We start from the raw sequence: 21,713 nt of genomic DNA on the forward strand, positions 1-21,713 counted from the left end.
TGCTCCAATATATGTATTTACATCTGTATTTTTGATACTTTTAAACATGTGGAGAAGCATGAAATCTGTGGTATAGCTCAGGTCCAATCTGCACCTTAGTTCAAGTGATGTGGGCCAGGTCATTTCATCCAAGTATTTGGAAAGATTGAATTTCTCAAGCATCCCTAGTGTGGAACTGATTCGACTTTGGATGAGAGATCACAGGAAGTCTCACATAAACTGAAACATCTAAAGGTACATGAAGAAGTTCAGTGCTGCATGGGAGATTTCCTAGTGAGAAACAAACATAAGCCAATCTCATCTCCTGGCAGGAAAAGCAGGGTATACAGGAAAAGAATAAATGAAGGAAATAATGAACTTACATGGCCTTGAGTTGGACTTTGTTTCTATATGGACCTGTACATTTTATGGGTTGGATCCAGAGTAGCATTTAGTAGAGTTCTGGTCATGCTGGAGCAAGGGTTCAGGGAGGTGATCTTCATAATTCCTCTTCCCCCTTGTAGTCCTCTATGATTCCTGGAAAGCTACTCTGGAAAGCTGGGGGACCATCCACAGCAACATGAGAGGTGAAGCAGGGGGCTGCAAGGAGAATATCACATCCCCACCGCCTTCCTTCTATGGGGAGCCTCTGCTGCTTTCTGTGAACAAAAGGAGCTCTTCCATTCATGAAATGCAAAAACAATGATGGTGATGATGCCCTGTAGTAGTGGCCGCCTAGCTAGGGATGTACGGACTGTGTAAAATCTGCTCCATCTGTGTTCTGTAGATTGTCAGGCACCTTTCGTTCCATCATCCACCCATAGACAGATTTTTTTTGCAACATGCAGGAAAATATGGAAATAATTACGTAAATATTTATGTGAGTGTTTATGTAAGTATTTACATAATTTACCTCTGTACATAATGTTTAGTGTATTCCCCCCCCCCATTCCATTCAATGTTTTCTCAACAGAAACTTACATATTTTTCTATGAATTTATATGCTTGAATTTTGGGAAAGTAATCATCTGAAAGTCCATGGACTCTGCATGGCCTGAGGGGGGGCACTCTGCAGTAGATTCCTCCGGTCAGATTCTTAGAAATCTGCTCTAATTTTAATTGGTCTCGAATTTCTCCAGCATCCCTATGCCTAGCTGCATCATTTGTTTGTTTGTTTGTTTGTTTGTTTATTTATTTATTTATTTATTTACTAATGCCATTAGTTTGCACAAAGTCCATGTTTACTATTTTTTCTCTCTGATCTGTCCAGGGATTGTTATAAAGCCTAGTTCTCTACAATAAATAATTGCAAAAATTGATTGGATTGAAATGAATTTCAGGAATATCAGCCAATTTACTCTTCAGCCACTGTCTACTTTCTTTTGATTACAGCTCTTTAGACTGTATCTGTTGCTCCTTAATTAAAAACCAATGGGAAAGCACTGAATGTGCTCCATTCCAGAATGAAACAATTAGCTTGACAGCAACTGGGTAACCAAATTTCAGCACAGGCATGGCCCACAGCACATACCAAACCAGGCATTAAAGAGTAGAAGAGAAGCTGTAGATGGAGGTTTGCAAAAACATCCACTGTGAAATTCTTTGTTTGTCTAGATAGAGTCTTGATGAGAACATAAAAAAAGAAAAGAAAATTGGGGTGGGGAGATGGGGAAGGAAAGGCTTTTATCAATGATTGTTCCAAGCACTGTCTTTTCAGCTTGTGGAAATATCTCTTAAAAACCCATAAAATTGCTACAGTGGGATTGTCGAGATGCATTTTAGTTCCTTCTCTGAGCTGGAAAGAAAATCTTGGCTGAAGTGCGATATCATATGTGTGGATATGGCAGGCAGTTCAGTTCCTGAAAAGTAGGCTAGGGAGACGGCTTGATTTGTCGGTGTGAAGGCTTCACTTGCCACTTTAGATCATCAATGATTTAATGCTTTCAGATAGCGAACCTGACAAAACAGTTACTGAGCCACCTCTTTTCATCCAGCTGGGAGGAGCTGATAATGGATTCTTGGAGGGAAAATGGGCAGTAGAAGCAGGGCTTCAGAAAATGGGATTAAGTAGATCTTAAATAACAACAAAAGAAAAGAGTGTTACGGACTGGGCACTGAATTCTTCAATAAAGAATAAAGCACAAATTCTGTGCCATAGACAGGTGTTCAGCGTGGGTTTTTTTATTATTTTTTCCTCCACAAGATAATTGCAATTTGGTTGAAATAACCTGTTTGGTCCTCATTATCTAGTTCGCCCAAACCCCACAGCCACAGGGTATATTACAGCATTTAAAAACATACATAAACCCCAAACAAACATTAAGGCTACAATAGGAAATACTGCTTACCTGGGTGCAATGCTTCACTTAACTCAGTGGGATTGAGCTATGCATAGGGTTGTGCTGTAAGCACTGGCAGAATTTGCACAGAAGAAACGGCCTTCTAAAGAGTTAGAACAATTGTCCATCTAGTTCGGTGGTGTCTATTCTGTGTAGCAGCAGTCCTCTGTGATTTCAGGTGGGTTTTTTCCCTCAGACCTATTAACCAAAGTGATTACATTAGGGATGGATGGACTCACCCATGCCTGGCTTCATTGGGTACTCGCTGAGCTGCAGCCTGTCTCTGCTTGAGGGGCTGCACGAGCTTCACCACAGCTTGGTGAGTGCCTGACAAAGCTGCGGGGCCACCCGTCCACTAGCAAGCCACCATTATGCACAACAATGGCAGTTCAGGTGATTCTGGGTAGGTAATGTTGAATAATTGGTGGCCATAAAGGACCCATTTACACAAAATTAGAGGCATTAATGCTCCATTCACACCTGCAGCATTGCATAAATGGGCCCTTTGCAGATGCCAATTATGCAATATTACCTACCTGGAAGCACCCAAGCCACCATTGTTGTGCATAATGGCAGCTCGCCAGGAGGACAGGGCAGCTGCCGGGTGCTTGCCAAGCCATGGGGCGCTCACTCAACAGGTCTGCGAGCACCCCATAATTTGGTGAGTGGGGTCCAGGAGGGTGGACAAGGGGGAGTCAGTTAGATTTTCCCCCCACCCCATGGACTCTCGCGACATCTCTAGGTTATATACGCAAAACAAGAGCTCTATCAATGAGCTTTAGGACCCCAGAACAGACGGACATTTAGGTTGCAATGATGCTAGTTTGCATATTTCATTTTCCTACCTCATGTTGAGACAGTCACCTTAGGCAGTGGATGCTGGGGGTAGGGGGTGGTCACCTCCTTGGCTGTCCCCATCCTGCAGAGACAGCGCCCTAATGGTGGCAATGCTTGCTTGTTGCTGCTGTGGGCTGTCTGTCTGTCACACCTGGTCACCTTCTCCCAATGTGTCAGAGACAGTGCCTTGGGAAGGGACTCTGATCGAGCAAGCAGGTGGAGAGATAGCAATGGTGCAGCTAGGGCTGGGCCTTGGGAATGAAGTCAGGCACTCCCCAAGCTCACCCAGCCCCGATATTACCCAGAAAGCAGGAGGTGATAGTGGCAGTGGCAAAAAGCACGTGAGCAAGTTTGGACACACCAAGGCTAGGGGTGTCAGAGAAATCCTCGACAGGATCGGATGAGTTCAGATTTCTATGAATCCAACCCACAGATTCCACAGCAAACCAGCTTTTCCCAAGCCACATGGATTCTGTGGATTTGTGGACTGTGTGTGTGTATGTGTTTAATCTTCCGGAATTTGATGCAAATTTAGACATAGAAAAATATGTTGTTGTTTTTTAAACCCAGCTGAAAATGGGCAACTCCCCCATAGGCTAAAAATGAAAATGCACATTGGAGGGAATTTGCACATTTTTGCAAGAGTAAATTCGTGCAAATGCAAATTTGCACAAATTCAGGGATTTGGGAAAAACCTGATTCTGCCAACGAGATGACAATGGAACAAAAGGCACCTGACAATCCACAAAATGCAGACAAGGTTTTACAAATGCCATATATGCCTAGCCAGGGACCACCAGGCCTGACATTGCATTCATTCTTTATTTTTAAACATTTTAAAAATCCCTCCCACACTGGAGGCATTCAAGATGAGGCTGGACAGCCATCTGTCAGGGATGCTGTGATTTGGATTCCTGCATGGAGCAGGGGGTTGGACTCGATGGTTTTGTAGGCCCCTTCCAACCCTACTATTCTATGATTCTATGATTCTATGATTCTATGATTCTAACATTAGGAAGCACCTGACTGGGCATGTGCATGGGTTGCAGATGCTCATTTTATTCTCTCTTTTTGTTTCTAATTAATTTTTATTGTGAAATTTCAACAAAACAGAACAAAATCATAAAGAGGAGAAAAAACTGCACTACACAGATTTGAACATATCAGTTTCAATACATGAATATGATATATAGATATGGATATAGATATATATGAAAATACAGCTTCCTAAGGATTATACATAAATGTCAACAAAGGCAGACCAAATATCCATATAAGTATCCATTTGCAACTGGCATCTATACAACATCTGTTCAAATGTTAAAAACATTGCAAGGTCTTCAATCCATTGCAGTATAGGAGGTCCCACATACTGGCTGCCTCTTTTGAGCCATATACCACCTCCTGATGCAAGACGAAAGAGCGTCCTTCTTCAAGAATACCGGAAGATTATCTCCAGCTACCAATATTGAATGACATAACCTACTTGGAGCAAAACAGGTTAAGATCGAGACATCCAGCCATTTCTACCGCTAAAGCTCTTCTAGAAGATGATTTCAATATCCACAACACGTGGAAACAACATTGGCTAGGAAACTGCCCTCCACAATGCCAAAGCTTGCCCTGCATCTTGGAAAAAACACCTGGGTTTGACCAGCCCCGTGCGATATGGACAACCTGGAACTGAATTCGCACGGGTCATGGTAGATGTGCAGATGCCCTTTATAAATGGGGCAAAACAACATCATCAAATTGTGATTGTGGGGCTGAAAAACAAACTATCCAACATATAGTGACAGAGTGTCAAAACCGAGCCTACAATGGAGACTTTGCTGATTTCCTGGCTGTGACAACTGAAGTAAAAAACTATATCTGTAACCTAGACATACGTTTGTAATATTCCTGTCTATATTTTATATTTTATATTTTACATTTCATATTTATTATGCTCTATGCTTTTATTGTAATATGATGTAAATGTGCCACATGATAAATAAATAATAGGAGGTGAGCATTTATCCTTCTAAAGATGTAATATCAGTCTTTTAGCTGTCTAAAGGGCATGGAGAATCAATTTGCACTAACCGTGCATTAGCTTCCAGGAAGCCGGTAGATAATTTAAGTGGACATGTACATCAGTATATATTGATATAGACTGTTCCAATACAAAGTGTATCCATATAATGACCTCCTCCCCAAAAGACGCAACTGTTGGGCATTGCCAAAACATATGGTTAAAAGAAACATTTGCTGTGTTATACCTGCAGCAATTAGCTGACTTAGACAAACCCTTATTAAAAAGATGTTGTGGCATCCAATACACACAGAACAATAAATTTTGCTGAATAAGATGTAACCTGGTTACATCTCAGGTTATGCTCATTTTATTCTTTTTTCTTTAAAAACACACTTTCTACAACAAAATGGTGCTTTGTTCAGTCGTTAAGTCATGTCCGACTCTTCATGACCCCATGGACCATAGCACGCCAGGTCTTCCTGTCCTCTGCTCTCTCCCAGAGTGTGCTCAAGTTCATATTCAATGCATCGGTGATGCTATCTAGCCATCTCATCCTCTGCCATCCCCTTCTCCTTTTGCCTTCAATCTTTCCCAGCATCAGGGTCTTTTCCAGAGAGTTTTCTCTTCACAGTAGGTGGCCAAAATATTTGAGCTTCAGCTTCAGTATCTGTCCTTCCAATGAGCACTCAAGGTTGATTGAATACATGTGTTTAGGATCAGGGCAGCAGATGCAAGCTCCATTTTATTCCTGTAGTCATGATAGTACTATGATTTAAGTGAGCTTTTAAATGCAAAACTGCACATGTTCAGAGTTGCTCTTTAAAACGCACACACACACACACAAAACACCAGGGTTGGCAAATAGGATTTTTGATGTAGAACCAGTTGTGAAGCATGGGGGGCGAGGGAGGGAGAAGAGAAAGGTTAGTTGAATACTTCACTGAAATAATAAACATGGCAGTCTAACCCCCCCCTTTAACATTGGTATCAAAATGGTTTTAAGAAATAAATATTGAGTTTCATGTTGAGTGGCAATGCCTTTGATGATTGCTTGAGAATGTGTAAGTGAGGGTGGAGATGCTAGAATTCAGAAGTTCACATGCATTTAGATGGGTATCAATTCTGCCACCCAGACCCCATTCATGTAATAATGCCTGGAAAAGGTTCCTATCTGATAAATATGTGCTTCCATTTCAGCAACCTCTTGCAACCCCTTGAAATGTGAATTCAGTAGATTTAAGAAAACAAACAAACAAACCTTTGTTGGTATCTTTGAGTCCTGGGTACTCAAGGCTGAAATCCTGTACACTCTTGGGTCTTCAGCGTAGTGCCTGTGGGAACCAATATTCCTGTGGACACCTCTATTGCTGCTCATCAGGATCCCTGCCCCTCCTGAGTGTTATTTAATTCCTTAAGATTTTTTTTTTTAAATTAAGTTGGAGGCTGCACACTGCAAAGCAAAGGGCTACCCTCCAGTACAATTATTATGGATTCAAATCAGTGGTTTGTGTTTTAGAGCTCAGACCCTACCTCTGCTTTATACTTAGGTTCTTGGACAAGTTATTTGTCTTTTAATCTCACCAATTTGCCTTCTGGGTAATGAGTATTTTCTGACCAGTCATGCCCACCATGGCAGCCATTTTATGATTGGACCACCCCCTCTCCTGCCCAGCCATCATTTTATGGGAGTGCCCACAACATTCTCTTGAAATTCCAGAATTCTCTCAAATGTGCCCACCAACCCAAAACAGTTGAGGACCCCGGCTTTACACATCTAGGAATAAGTCTCATTGACTGCAGTGGGGCTTACTTCTGAATAGACATGTATATACTTGCACTGTAAGAGGATTCCCTCTCCCTTATGAGTCTCAAATTACAGTCTGATGGGAACACCCTTTTTTCAGCTAAAGTTGGGTTAGCAACCACTAAGGGCTAGGGATGTCAGAGGCATACATTTGGTGGGTTTTTGCCAGCTCAGCCCCCTATACTCTGGCTCAAGCACCCTTGATGAGTTGGGCCAACTCGTGTTTTTTCATAGTTTTTTTTTTTTTAATCCCACAACTTGTGATTTGCGCAAAATTGCAGGTGTAAATATTTACAGAAATGATTTGCACGAAATTGTGGTCATAAATAGTGCAATTTGCACAAAGTTTTGGGGGTAAATGGTTTAATTAGACCATTTATGACTGTCATTTTGTGCAAATTGTGCTATTTATGCTGATGATATTGCTCAAATCGTGATTTCTGTAAATATTTATACTCGCAATTTCTCGCAAATCGCGGCTTGTGAATGAAAAAAAATTGTGGTAAAGGTCCTGAGTTTCAGGAACTGGCCTGCTGCTTGGCTCACAAATGCACGCTGAGTCAAGGGGTGCCACCGGAATCCATCGAGCTAAAAATGGACAGGATTTCCCTGTGATGGAGAAAAGGCCCTACTGAGGGCCTTTTCAGTTGTGGATCTCTCCTTTAGAAGCCAACTTCCTATTGCTGCTTGTATGGATCTTTCTGTTCCTTGGTAATTTTTGAGGATGTATGTCAAGATGGTTTTGTTTCACCAGGCCTTTGAAGGTAGGCAGGAGATGGCAGAAGGCTGGTTTTGTATGTTAAGACTTTTAGATTAGATTTTAATTTATATGCCACCTTTCTACAATAGAAATTGTAGTTCACATATACAAGATAAATGCACTATAACAGCAGCACATAAAAATACTCAATAAGTATTTCAATAAAAACATTGTATTGACATTTCAAGAATATCAGTGTAGTAAAAAATCATTTTCAAAGCTTCCTAATCTCTGCCTAGATATTTAAGATCTATTAGGTGTTGTTTAAAAGCCAACAACCTGTTTTGGCAACCCACCTCATTCCCAGATTACCTTCCCCTTCAGGTAACATGGCACACCATGTTCCTCTACTCACACAAAAGCATTCTCAAAGTAATAGCCAATGAATCCTTTCAGCCCAGGTCCAAATGGGATGGCACCTTCAGCATCTTCTATTTTATTTATATGCCACCTTTCGGTATAGAAATACTATTGAGGCAGCCTACAAGTAATGTTAAAATAATATAATCATAATGTACAATACTAACAATTTTTTTTTTAAGTCATCAGGGTTCTTCTAGCTGGGCAGTTGTTGAAAGATGGCCCTGCGGCAGGGAGGTAGTGGAAGATGACCAGCTGGAACAAGAGCAGGTGTCTGATGTTTTCTTCCTCTCTCTCTCTCTCTCTCTCTCTCTCTCTCTCCCTCTCCCTCTCCCTCTCCCTCTCCCTCTCCCTCTCTCTCCCTCTCTCCTGGAATTCTTCCCACAGGGCAGTTGATGGTAGATGATCCTGTGAGGGGCAGGGGGAGGGGGAAATCCATCTGGGGCAGGCCCTGAAGTGTTCTTTGCCTGCCTCTTGCTTTCCATCTGTTTTATGGCACCTGGAATGTGTGCCTCCCCTTTCAGATACTTCCAGAAGCGTCTTTCTCCTGAATGCTCCTGGAGCTGAGAGCTGGGGCATGATAAATGGAAGTAGCCAGGCCTAGAATGGTCATGTTTTCTCTTTGACAGAGGACAGTCCTCTATTTGAATGGCTACCAAAAGGCACTCCTCTATTTTGAAGATTTCCTATACCTGAAGCACTGCCAAGTCCATGTCTGGAATAAAAATAAAGAATGATCAGAAGGAAGAACTGGGCCTTGAAGTTGCCCATCAAGCAGATTGAGCAAGGCACACAGGTAGGGATGGCGGAGAATTTCTCCCCGAAACTTCGGGGGGCCGAGCGCCAACGTGTTCGGCCCCCCGAACAAGTTTCGGGGAGAAATCCTCCGCCCCCCCGCCCCCCGCCCCCCCCCGGGACGGGACTTACCTTCCCTGAATGTCCCTCCTGGCGGCGGGTCCAGCTGGCGGTTCGTCCGGTGTTCGAGCGGGGCGGGAGCGGCAGCCGGTCTTTCGACCGGCTGCCGCCCCCGCCATTGCAATGAAAGAAAAAAAAAAAAAAGTCCCCTGATAGGCTACGTGACGATTCACGTAGCCTATCACGGCTAGATTTGCAAAGTCAGCCGTGATAGGCTACGTGAATCGTCACGTAGCCTATCACGGGTGACTTAAAAAAAAAAAAAAAAAGTGTGTACGGATAATGGCGGCCCCCATAGGGAGCCACCATTCCCCTTCCTTATTTGGTCGCTGTAGTCTACGTCAATGTTTACATAGACTACGGCGAAAATAAGGGCAACGCTATTTGCGTTGCCCTTATTTTCGCCGTAGTCTACGTAAACATTGACGTAGACTACAGCAACTAAATAAGGAACGCGAATGGCGGCTCCCTATGGGGGCCGCCATTCGCGTACGCGCTTTTTTTTTTAAAGTCACCCGTGATAGGCTACGTGACGATTCACGTAGCCTATCACGGCTGACTTTCCAGATCTAGCCGTGATAGGCTACGTGGATCGTCACGTAGCCTATCAGGGGACTTTTTTTTTTTTTTTTTTACTTTCGTGTTCGCGGCCGGGCGAGGCGGGAAGCCTCCTCCCCGGCCTGAATTTCGGCCGGGCGAGGCGGGAAGCCTCCCCCTCGGCCTGAATTTCGGCCGGGCGAGGCGGGAAGCCTCCCCCCCCGGCCTGAACTTCGCGGGGGGAGCAGCGAAGCGCTCCCCCCCACCGCGAAAAAGCTGCGAGAAAAGGTAAGTGACTTTCGTTCACCCCTACACACAGGTCACCTGGTCACAGTCTTCTACACTATGGTGTGACATACTGTATTTATACAAATCTGTGTCCCCTTTTGTCCTCTTTTTTGGTGATGCATTTCTTCTTTTTTGGCAATTCGTAAGTGCCCTCTCCCCTGGCCCCCAGGCAGGCCCTGAAGGCAGCCAGAGTGTCTCTTTCCCTCCTACAATTTCTTCCAGATGCAGCTTTCTCTTGAAGGATCTTGGACATTCTGTTCAGCCTCAGTGAGCTTCTTCTCTGTATGGCTGGCTATGTTCCCTGCAGTGACTTCCTTGGCCATCGTGGCCATCTTGCTACCCCCTGTTTTAAACTGTGAAGCAGTGATGAAGGGAAGAAAGACCAGCAGTGAAATTACGGCCATAGACTTCTTTGAGAGCCATTGAATCATTTCTTACATAGTGGTTTACTCATGACTTTTAGAACTTGTCTTAATAACATGGTAAGCTGGGGAGGGGAGGGGCTGTAAGTCGAAAGTCAGGGTAAAAATATGAGAAAAAATAAACAAATGCATAGACAGAAACCTTAGCTAGTAGGGAATTACTTGATTTGACATAACCTTTTGGCCCTGTTTCTCTGCAACTAAAGAAATTCAGCCAACCATGACTTTCATGGATTTCTCTACGTGCATTAAAGGGATATTGTTGGAAAGTATGCCAAGCTTCACTGAGTTGTTCTCCAGGACTCAGAGGACATCTTCAGTGATGTCATGCGAATGTGGGGATTTTTATTAGATACCAAGCATTTAAAGTAGAGAGCTGCATAAATGGGATCAGAGCCCAATGATCTCTTGAAAATAATTAAAAAGAGCAAAACATTCTTAATACCTCAGAGATCACCAAGGCTCTTGGTTATTTTGCTTTTAAATGTTAGAGTCTTAGTGAATCTCATTTAAGCTTCTGCTCTAATGCTGCCATAATTCTAATTACTTCCCCCCGTGTTTATTACTGTTCCAGATCTTACCCACTCTAAGCTTATCATGGTTGGCTATGGTTGTTCTGTGGGGTAAGAAAGGCAGTCTGCACATGCTCATACACATTCTTGCTCTAATTCAAATCCATAGTCCAACCACACCTGGAATATTGTGTACAGTTCTGGTCACTGCACCTAAAAAGCTATTGTAGAATTGGGAAAGGTGCAGAAAAGGCCAACCAAAATGATCAAGGGGCTAGAACAACTCCCCTGTGAGGAAAGTTTACAACATCTGGAACTGTTTAGCTCAGGAAAAAAAGATGACACATGATAGAGATGTACACAATTATGCATGGTGTGGAGAAAGTGGATAGGGAGAAGTTTTTCTCCCACTAGCATAATAAAAGAACATGGGGTCATCCCATGAAGCTGAATGGTGGGAGATTGAGGACAGATAAAAGGAAGTACTTCTTTACACAGCACATAGGAACTTATGGAATTTGCTGCCATAAGGAATAGTGATGGCCACCAACCTGGATGACTTTAAAAGGGGATTAGACAAATTCATGGAAAATAAGTCTATCAACGGCTACTAGTCATGATGGCTATACATTGCCTCCAGTATCAGAGACGGTATGCCTCTGTATACGAGTTGCTGGGGAACAAGAGTGGGAGGCTGCTATTGTACTCATGAATTCCATGATGGATCTCAGTGACGCCGAATGCCAGTGCATTAGGCCCCCCAAAATCTGTCATGGAACGAAGCCCCCAGTCCCCCCAACCCACGAAAGACATGCAGGGCAAAGTCCCCGCCACCCCCACTCCACGAAAGGCATGCGAAACGGAGCACTTACCTGCTCCCGTCCCGCTGCTTTGTGAATGGCGGCTGTCCTGCGGCCGCCATTCACTTCCTCCTCTTCCTAGCCATGATAGGTTACATTAATACTTATATAGCCTATCACGGCTAATGCAGGGATGCCATTTGTCCCTGTGGAGGCCGTGATAGGCTACGTAAGTATTTACATAGCCTATCACGGTGTGGAGGGGAAACACCAGCATACGCAAATGGAGGTAATATTTACGTACGTAAATACGTAAATATTTATGTAGCCTATCATGGCTCAATACAGGGACGCAAATGGCGGCGGCTATGACAGCTACGACAGCCGCCATTTGCGTCCCTGCAGGGCTGCAAATGGTGGCAGCTATGACAGCTACCATTTGCGTCCATGCAGGGCTGCCCAGCAGCCGGATATCCGGCTGCGGGCGGCTGGAGCTGGCCGGTGGCTCCACGGCTTGGCCGTGGAGCAGAGCTGGCCGGGCAGAATTCTGGGGGGAGGGACGGAGTGTCTCCCCCCCATCAAGGATTCCGGGGGGAGGGACAAAGCACCTCCCCCCCACCATGGATGCTCCTCAGCGGAGCAAGGTAAGGAATTCGTACATCCCTACTAAAAAGGCACCCTACTTTCACAAGCATTTGTGATGGCCCCAGGCCTGTAACCAAGTCACCAATAGGGATGGCGGAGAATTTCTCCCCGAATCTCCGGGAGGCCAAATGCCAATGCATTCGGCCCCCCAAAATTGGTGGTGAAATTCTCCGCCAGCCCCCCGCCCCCCCCCGGGATGGGACTTACCTCGTGTGAATGTCCCTCTTGGCGGCGGGTCCCGGCGGCGTTTCGGCGGCGTTTCGGCGGGGCAGCGGCGGCGGCCACCGGTCTTCTGACCGGCGGCCGCCGCTGCCATTGCAAAATAAAAAAGTAAAGTAAAAAAAAAAAAACCACCCGTGATAGGCTACTTAATGATTTATGTAGCCTATCACAGCTAGATTTCCAAAGTCAGCCATGATTGGCTACGTAAATCGTCACGTAGCCTATCACGGGTGACTTTGAAAAAAAAAAAAAAGCACATACGCAAATGGTGGCGCCCATGGGGACCGCCATTTGCATTCCTTATTTTGGCACATCTAGTCTACGTAAAGATTTACGTAGACTACGGCGAAAATAAGGGCAACGCAAATAGCGTTCCCTTATTTTCGCCATAGTCTACGTAAATCTTTACGTAGACTAGACGTGCCAAACTAAGGAACACAAATGGCTGCGGCCATGTGCCGCCACCATTTGCGTATGCATTTTTTTTTCCCAAAGTCACCCGTGATAGGCTACGTGACGATTTACATAGCCTATCACGGCTGACTTTGGAAATCTAGCCGTGATAGGCTACGTTAATCGTTACGTAGCCTATCACGGTGTTTTTTTCCCCTTCACTTTTTCTTTCACGGCCAGGGAGATGGGGTGCTTCTCCCCGGCCTGAATTTCGGCCGGGGCGAGGCGGGGCGCCTCCCTCCCTGGCCTGAATTTCAGCCGGGCGAGGCGGAGCACCTCCCCCCCACTCACCTGAACTTCGGGGGGAGAAGCGAAGCACCTCCCCCCCACCACGAAGCAAGCTGTGGGACAAGGTAAGTCCCTTTCGTCCATCCCTAGTCACCAGTAGTTTTAGAGGGGGCTAGAGATCCATAATGCTTGGCTTAGGTTCATTATAAGTGCAATTTCCTAGGGATGTACAAAAGGGACTTACCTTGTCCCACAGGTTTTTTCGCGGTGGGGGGGAGGCGCTTCGGTTCTCCCCCAAAGTTCAGGCGAGGGGGGGGAAGCGTCCTGCCTCGCCCGGCCGAAATTCAGGCCGGGGAGAAGTGCCCCATCTCCCTGGCCGCGAAATAAAAAGTACAACCCCCCCAAAAAAACCCTGTGATAGGCTACGTAACGATTAATGTAGCCTATCACTGCTAGATTTCCAAAGTCAGCCGTGATAGGCTACGTTAATCATCACGTAGCCTATCACGGGTGACTTTGGGGGGAAAAAAAAGCACGTACGCAAATGGCGGCAGCCCATGGGCACCGCCATTTGCATTCCTTATTTGGGCCTGTCTATTTGCGTTGCCCTTATTTTCGCCGTAGTCTATGTAAATCTTTATGTAGACTAGACGTGCCAAACTAAGACATGTGTGTGTGTGTGTGGTTTTTTTTTACTTTTTTATTTTGTAATGGCGGTGGCGGCAGCCAGTCAAGAGACCGGCCGCCGCCCCTGCCCCCGACAAAACGCCGCTGAACTGCCGCCGGGACCCACCGTCACGTCACATTCGCTGAAGGTAAGTCCCATCCCGGGGGGGCGGGGGGCCGGTGGAGAATTTCCCCAACACTTTCAGGTGGGCGAATGCCTCGGCGCTCAGCCTCCCGAAGATTCGTGGAGAAATTCTCCGCCATCCCTACAATTTCCTTGCTAGTGGGCCTCTGAGCATGTGAGATGAGTCAAAGGTTGATAGCGCGGCCTCAGCACGTTCCATGCTAATGAAGGCTAGTATCTTATCAAGGCCTAGGATGTGCCTGAGAAGTGACGCTATGTTTATGCTGAGTTACAAGTGGCTGTGCTGAGAAAGTTCTGATTGTTTTCCTTCTGAACAAGCACTGTAAGTCTAGGCTGGGAAAATTGCAGATGAACGCTAATTAACGCTTGCTGCTTTCATGCTGCCTCACTGCTGACATGTATGGTATAAAACCCATTTTACCCCATGGCTCTGGGTTCAGAGAAGCTGTCTGATCCAACCATTAGACATGCCTGTGTGCTGCAAGTACTCAATAAAGGCTCCTTGTAAGCAAACCTGGGTCTGGCTTATCATTATCTTGGCACCTCCAAACCTTAGCAGCCCACAGCTGGGACATACAGCAGTGTGGGTCCATTTCCATTCATAATGTCTAATGGACATCCAATGGCTGCATTTCTTAGAGAAAAGTAGGGTTGTGAGGATGATTTGGAGTAGGCAAGCTGTGAAGGGGGAGGAAGGGTGCTTAACTGCTTTCCCACCTGTCATCTCTTCATTCCAATTCCTCCCTCTCCCAGCTGCTTTAACTATGTGTGGTTCAAAATGCATATTTGGAAAAGTGAACACATTTGGAACCCTGTGGAATGGGAAAGTGGCTTGTGGGAGTGGATTTGAAATGAATAAGCAGTGGGTGAGGAAGGGGTTAGACACCTCCTTACCCCTCTATTTCTTCATTCCAAACCCTCAAGCATCTTATCACAAAGAAAAGCATTTATCAGGCTTTGATTGCATAAGCATGCATGCAACATGTAGTCTATCTGCCACTGGTCTCTCCCTTGTGCTTTGATTATGGTGCAGTATGAACAAGGGGTCTACTAACACCCGGTCTCTCCTTAAGTTATTGCCTGCCACATAAGAGTATTATCCACAAGCAACAATTCTGTACCCTATATTGGCCTACGTATCTTGCATTTCTAGCATAGGTGCCTTGCAAAAAGGATTAGTCAAATCAATGGATGAAAGGTCTATCAATAACTGTTGCCACGGCTAGTCAGAGGAGGAAGGGTCTTGGTGGGTCCATAGATAAGAGGTTCAGTGCTGATTAGGAAAGGTTAAGCCCAGAAGAAGGGCAGGGGAGAGGCCCTTTTCTGTGGTGGCCCCCACTCTGTGGAACTCCCTCCCTAGGGAACTCCGCCATGCCCCCTCTTTAATGAGCTTCTGCTGTGCATTAAACATGTGGTTGTTCAGGCAGGCATTTGGGGTGGGTTAGGGTATTTTAGAAAACGTTTTTATTGCAGAATCTTATTGTTTTAAACTGTTTTATTATATGCTGTACATTGCCCAGAGTGTCTGGGTGACCAGCCAGATGGGTGATTAATAAATTTAATAAAATAAAAAATAAATTAAAAAAAGGGGCAGGGGTGGCAAAGGTGGGAGAAAGAGGAGGCAAGCTGAAGATACATGAGGAGGCAAAAGCAAGAGAAGAGGAGGAGTGGTACAGAGAGGTTTAAAGTCCAATGGCTAGGGTGTTTGACAGGTTCAGAGGTGCGCAGAGGCAAGACGAGACCAAGTATGTGGGGGAGACTGGAGAGATGTCCAGGCCCAGGACATATTCTTCTACTAAGCACCAGCAGTGAGGATGAAAGATCCTCTGGTCAGAGAGAGAAAATGGCTAGGGATGTGTGATTCAGTAAAACACCAGCTTGTCTGGGTTCTCCAAATTCCATCTCATAGCTTGTTCTGACTCGTGTCCATATAAGATTGCGAGCTTTGTTTTTTTCTTTTCTTTTTGCATGAACATTTGTCTGCATTTTTGTCCATGTTTTTGGGGTGCTCTTGGACCCAGAACTGTCACTTGAAGCACAGGTGAACTCAGTGGCATGGAGCACGTTTTATCAGTGAGTGGCATGGAGCACTTTTTATCAGTGTTGGCTGGTATACCAATTATGCCCTTATCTGGACAGAGATAGCCTAGCTACAGTGATCCATGCTCTGATAACTTCTCGTCTGGATTACTGCAATGCATTATACGTGGGGCTGCCTTTGAAAACGGTCCGGAAACTTCAGCTGGTCCAAAATAGGGCAGCAAGATTGTTAACAGGGACTGGCCAACGAGCTCATATTACACCAGTACTTTTCCAGCTGCACTGGCTGCCAGTCCATTTCCAGGCCCAATTCGAAGTGCTGGTATTAACATTCAAAGCTGTTAATGGCTTGGGGCCAGGTTCTCTGAAGGATCACCTCCTCCCATATGTGCCTGCCCAGACCTTAAGATCATCCTCAGCAGCCCTTCTCCATGAGCCCCTGCCAAAGGAAGTGAGGCGGGTGGCTATTAGGAGGAGGGCTTTTTCTGCTGTGGCACCCTGGCTGTGGAATGAGCTCCCTAGTGAGGTTTGTCTGGCGCCTACATTGTATTCTTTCTGGTGCCAGGGGAAGACCTTTTTATTTTCCCAGGCATTTTAGCTTTCTAGACTTTTAGCTTTGCTGTTGTAAATCTGTATTTTAAATCCCTGCATTGCTGCTAGGTTTTATTTTGATTGTATTCTGGTTGTATTGTTATACTGTGGTTTTAATGTTTTATATATTTTATATTGTTTTATTGTGTGCTCTTTGGTTTTAATTTTTGTGAACCTCCCAGAGAGCTTTGGCTATTGGGCGGTATAGAAATTAAATAAATGAATGAATGAATAAATGTTTTTTTTACGAATGTACACATCGATTTTTAATTGCATGCATTTTTCTCCCATTGATTAATGTCTGTTTGTGCACATTTTTCAAAATAAATCAAATTTTTCAGAAGTATACATTTTGGACACAATGTGGTTGTAGCTGTTCTGCAAATCATACTGCAAGCCCAGAAATATACAGACTTTGACTGCAAATGTGTTTGGTTCCGTGTTTGGTTCTGGGACCAAACTGGGTAAATCCTGAACAAGAACAAACTGAAACTAATTTCTTGTATCTCCTTAAATGGGGCAAGATGACCAGAGGCTTTGGGGAAGGAAAAACTCAGAGCTGTGAGCCAGAACCAAGGCACTAAGGGTCCTGGGGGGAAGTGACTACTGACCTGGAAGTTGGATCTGTACCTACTTCAAATGCCTGGCTCTATAGTTCTCATTAAGAAAAACCATGGAACTGTATCATGTTGAGTCTACAAGTCCTGAGAATCTGTGGCAGATTTCTCCACCATCCCTACCTTTATCTCCAAGGCAGTAATCTTTTTCAGGTATTCAACCATGTATGATAAACCCATGATAGTGGGGGTAGAAGAAATGCCATGCTCCTCCCTTGACTTACACATATTCATTATACAATAGGGCTGTGCAGGGACCCCCCGATCCAACTTGGAAGCTACTTTGTGGCTTCAGAGGTAGGCCCAAGTCAGCTTGGCTGATTCGGGTCTGACCCAACTGGGCCCTGAACCTGAAGTGGGATTTGGATACCAAACACCACTTTGGGCCCCCCCTGATGCCCCCACGCAACCCCCGAGCTCATTACCTGGGCCTCCTCCTCCTCTTCCGCTGCCTCCAGTGTTCTCTGCCCCGCCTTCTCTGTTGCCGTGTTCTCCTCACTGCTGCCTCTGCACTCTCCTTGCTGCCACCTACTCCATCGCTGCTTGCCACTGTGCCACTGCTGCCTTCTCCACCACTGCCACTGCATTCTCCTCGCCGCTGGCAGCTCCTGAGGCCTGGACGTGTGGTGACTGTTCTTGCAGGGAGTCGCCATTTTTAAAATCGCAACTTCCAGGAGGTTGCCATTTTAAAAATGGCGACTCCCTCCAAGAAGAGTTGCCATGCGTCCAGACCTCAGGAGTTGGTGGTGGTGGCAGGCAATGATGGAGAAGGCAGCGGCAGCGCAGAGAAGGTAGTGATGGCAGCGGCAGCAGCGTGGAGAAGGCAGCAGCAGCAGCAAGGAGAAGGCAGTAGTGGCGGCGTGGAGAAGGTGGTGCGGAGAAGGCAGCGGTGGCAGAGAAGGTGGTGGCAGGCAGTGGTGGAGAAGGCAGCTCAGGTAACGACCTGGAGGAGCCAATGTGAGTGCTTCAGAGAGCCCCCGACCCACCCTGGGTCGCTTCATGCCCCCTCCGCTTTGCCTCAGAAGGGGTTCAAAGTGATCCGAAGCAGCCTGCTTTGACTCGGGGTTCGGGCCTCAGGCCGAAGCGGTGCACAACCCTATTATACAATGTGTTTAGAGACCACCCCCACCCACATGTACAGTTTCAGTACCTCCACCTTTACATGTAGTATAGCCCCTGCAGATATTCTAATGAACATGTATAAGATGGTGGCAGAGCCCTGCTGCTTTGATATGTTCACCCCCCCCATATGTTTTCATTGCACACTGATGGATACCTGAAATTATGTCTCTGGAGACCAGATGCTGGGGACAATCAATAGGGTAAAACCATCACCTTCATTCCATACTTATTGGCTTTCCAGAAGGATCTAAGCAGCTAATGTTGCAAAAAGAATGCTGAGGTAGTGGCCTCATCCATTAAATCTGTTCTTACATTCCTATATGCATAAATGCCTCTTTATGCAAGCTTGCCTGAGGCCTCTTATAGAAGGTTTCAATTAATACCATAGATTGCTCTCAAATGGTGAATGCACTGTTCCCAAGTTCTCACGTATGCACAGGTAGGGATTTTTTTAAAAAAACACACACACACCAAAAGCCCAGTCACACAAGCTGATGGAAAGTGTGTGTGTGTGTGTGTGGGGGGGGATAGGAGCTGGATTGGAAATGCAGACCTACCTCTTCAATATAATGGCATGGCATCAAAGCATTCTACCAGAGAATACTGATTTTTATGAATAGCTACTTATTTCAGCAACTCTCTTCACCCCACTCCCCCAACATCATGTCAAGTGTCCCTTTCATAGTGGTATTCATTTCGCATTCAGCAGCGCTCATCATGAATTCGCTTGGTATTCATGGGGATGACACACACGCTTTCCCTCCTTTTTCCCACTGCTGTTTAGGATTAGTTAATGGGCACTTAAAATAGAGTGTAGCCCCTGTGGGAGTAAAATAACTTCAATCCCGGTGAACAAGCTGAAAGTATAAATGATCACATTATGCTGAACTTAGTTCAGTCAGTTATTGGCTTCTCAAATCATATGCTAACATTCTTTAGGGAAGTGAGCCTTTTATGTGGAGGGTGGTGGGCGGGGCAGTAGGAAATGAAGCTGCTTAGCACTGGTTCTTGAAACTCAGCAACCCTTGTGATGGAGCTTCCTTGCCCTACTATACTATTAAAGTGAAGGGAGATAGATATTTAACAGAGATCTTTTATGATTTAAAAAAAGAAAACCTAGGCTTAATTTGAGGCTGGGCTTACTAGGCATGGCTAAACCATAGAGAGATCAATCCTATGGCCCGTAGTATATGTGGGGCCATAGGATACTTTGGATTCCCAGATCAGAGACAGTGCCTGACTTTGGAGGATGGAATCCATGGTCTGCCCCTCTCCCCATCCTCCCCTCAGTTGGTGCAGAAAGAACCATGCTGGTTCCCTCTCCAAGGTAGGGAATACAACCTCAGGAAGGAAGGAAGGGATGTGTGGTGGGCAAGGAGGGGAGAAGACTGGAGAGGCCAGGATATGAGCTATCCTACGACCTTCAAGTCTCCTTCCCTCCCACTCTGACATGCTTTTGCTAGACAAGCAAAAAAGCCCATCTAGCAAAAAGGTGGGGTTTGAGGACAAGGAGGAGAAAATCACTTCTACCACTCTTCCTGCCCTGCATAGGATGAGCTTAAGCTACTAGGGTTTGCAAGCTTGTGATCATCGTAATAGGATTGCACCCTGAATCTGTTTTCAGTAGGGGTGGACGAAATTCACTTACCTTTTCTCGCAGCTTGTTCGCGGTGGGGGGGAGCGCTTCGCTGCTCCCCCCGCGAAGTTCAGGCCGGGGGGGAGGCTTCCCGCCTCGCCCGGCCGAAATTCAGGCCGAGGGGGAGGCTTCCCGCCTCGCCCGGCCGAAATTCAGGCCGGGGAGGAGGCTTCCCGCCTCGCCCGGCCGCGAACACTAAAGTAAAAAAAAAAAAAAAAAAGTCCCCTGATAGGCTACGTGACGATTCACGTAGCCTATCATGGCTAGATCTGCAAAGTCTGCCATGATAGGCTACGTGAATCGTCACGTAGCGTATCACGGGTGACTTTAAAAAAAAAAAAAGCGCGTACGCGAATGGCGGCCCCCATAGGGAGCCGCCATTCGCGTTCCTTATTTAGTTGCTGTAGTCTACGTAAATGTTTATGTAGACTACGGCGAAAATAAGGGCAATCCTATTTGCGTTGCCCTTATTTTCGCCGTAGTCTACGTAAAGATTTACGTAGACTACAGCGACTAAATAAGCAACGCGAATGGCGGCTCCCTATGGGTGCCGCCATTAGTGTACGCGCTTTTTTTTTTTTTTTTAAGTCACCCGTGATAGGCTACGTGACGATTGACGTAGCCTATCACGGCCGACTTTGCAGATCTAGCCGTGATAGGCTACGTGAATCGTCACGTAGTCTATCAGGGGGCGTTTTCTTTTTTTTTTAAACTTTCGCGGCTGGGCGAGGCGGGAAGCCTCCTCCCCGGCCTGAATTTCGGCCGGGACGAGGCGGGAAGCCTCCCCCCCCGGCCTGAACTTCGCGGGGGGAGCAGCGAAGCGCCTCCCCCCCCCGCGAACGTCCTTCGACGACAGGTAAGTGACTTTCGTCCACCCCTACTCTAAGGAGGTCAAGGCATGGAACTAATTTGGGGATCCAATGGACAAAAAAAGTAGGGCAACATTAAAAAAAATATATATTTTATCCTTGTACAGTTTATTGAGAGAGAGGGGGGGAGAGAGAGAGAGAGAGACTAGAACTATGAATGTATATGAGATTTGGATGAAGTCCGAAATGTGAGCACAGAATCAGGCTATATCGGTCCGGTAGGTTCTGCTGGTCTTGAAATAAAGCAGGCTTCCCTCTGGAGCCAATGGAACTGAAGCCACTGCAGAACAAGGTTTCATTAGTGACTTGTGTATCTGATATAGTGCTGTGCCCAAAATTTCCTCCCTACTGTTTTTGCCCATTCATATTCAATTTGGTAGAAAAGAAGTCACTTTTGAAAAGAAATTCAAAGGTGAAGAAACAACAGAGACATTCTTCTGGGCTGGGTTCAGGGTTCTTGTGCTTTCCTCACATATGGCCATGGAATGCTCATGAGTATCCTTTCTTTCATTGTACAATCATATCTCTGCACCTGCATTAGAGACAAGATGTATCCATAGCCCTCTCTCAGAAATTTAATATTTGGAAGTTCACGGGGAAGTTGCGGAACCCCAAAGGACAACTAAAACCAAGCCAAAATTTATCAGAATACACTTTTCTCAGAAAAGTTCTGGGATTTTTCTTTTCATAACCCCCCCCCCCCGCTAGAAATAAATGGCCACTTTGCAGAATGTCCCCAAATTTTCGAGACCCTTAGGAAAGAAAAAGAGCTGCGCTACAATCCCTGCCTATGAAAAGCGCTATCTGTGGGAAATGGTTGGAGAATTTATCCTCCCTCTGGAGAAATTCCATGAAATTCCCCCCACCTCTTTCTCTGCTCACAAATGGGGTGGAGGATTTCAAGTTTGG

The sequence above is a fragment of the Heloderma suspectum genome, chromosome 4 (assembly GCF_057233095.1).
Source record: "Heloderma suspectum isolate Gila_16-S chromosome 4, 16-S_ref, whole genome shotgun sequence".
In the NCBI taxonomy this organism is placed as follows: Eukaryota; Metazoa; Chordata; class Lepidosauria; order Squamata; family Helodermatidae; genus Heloderma; species Heloderma suspectum.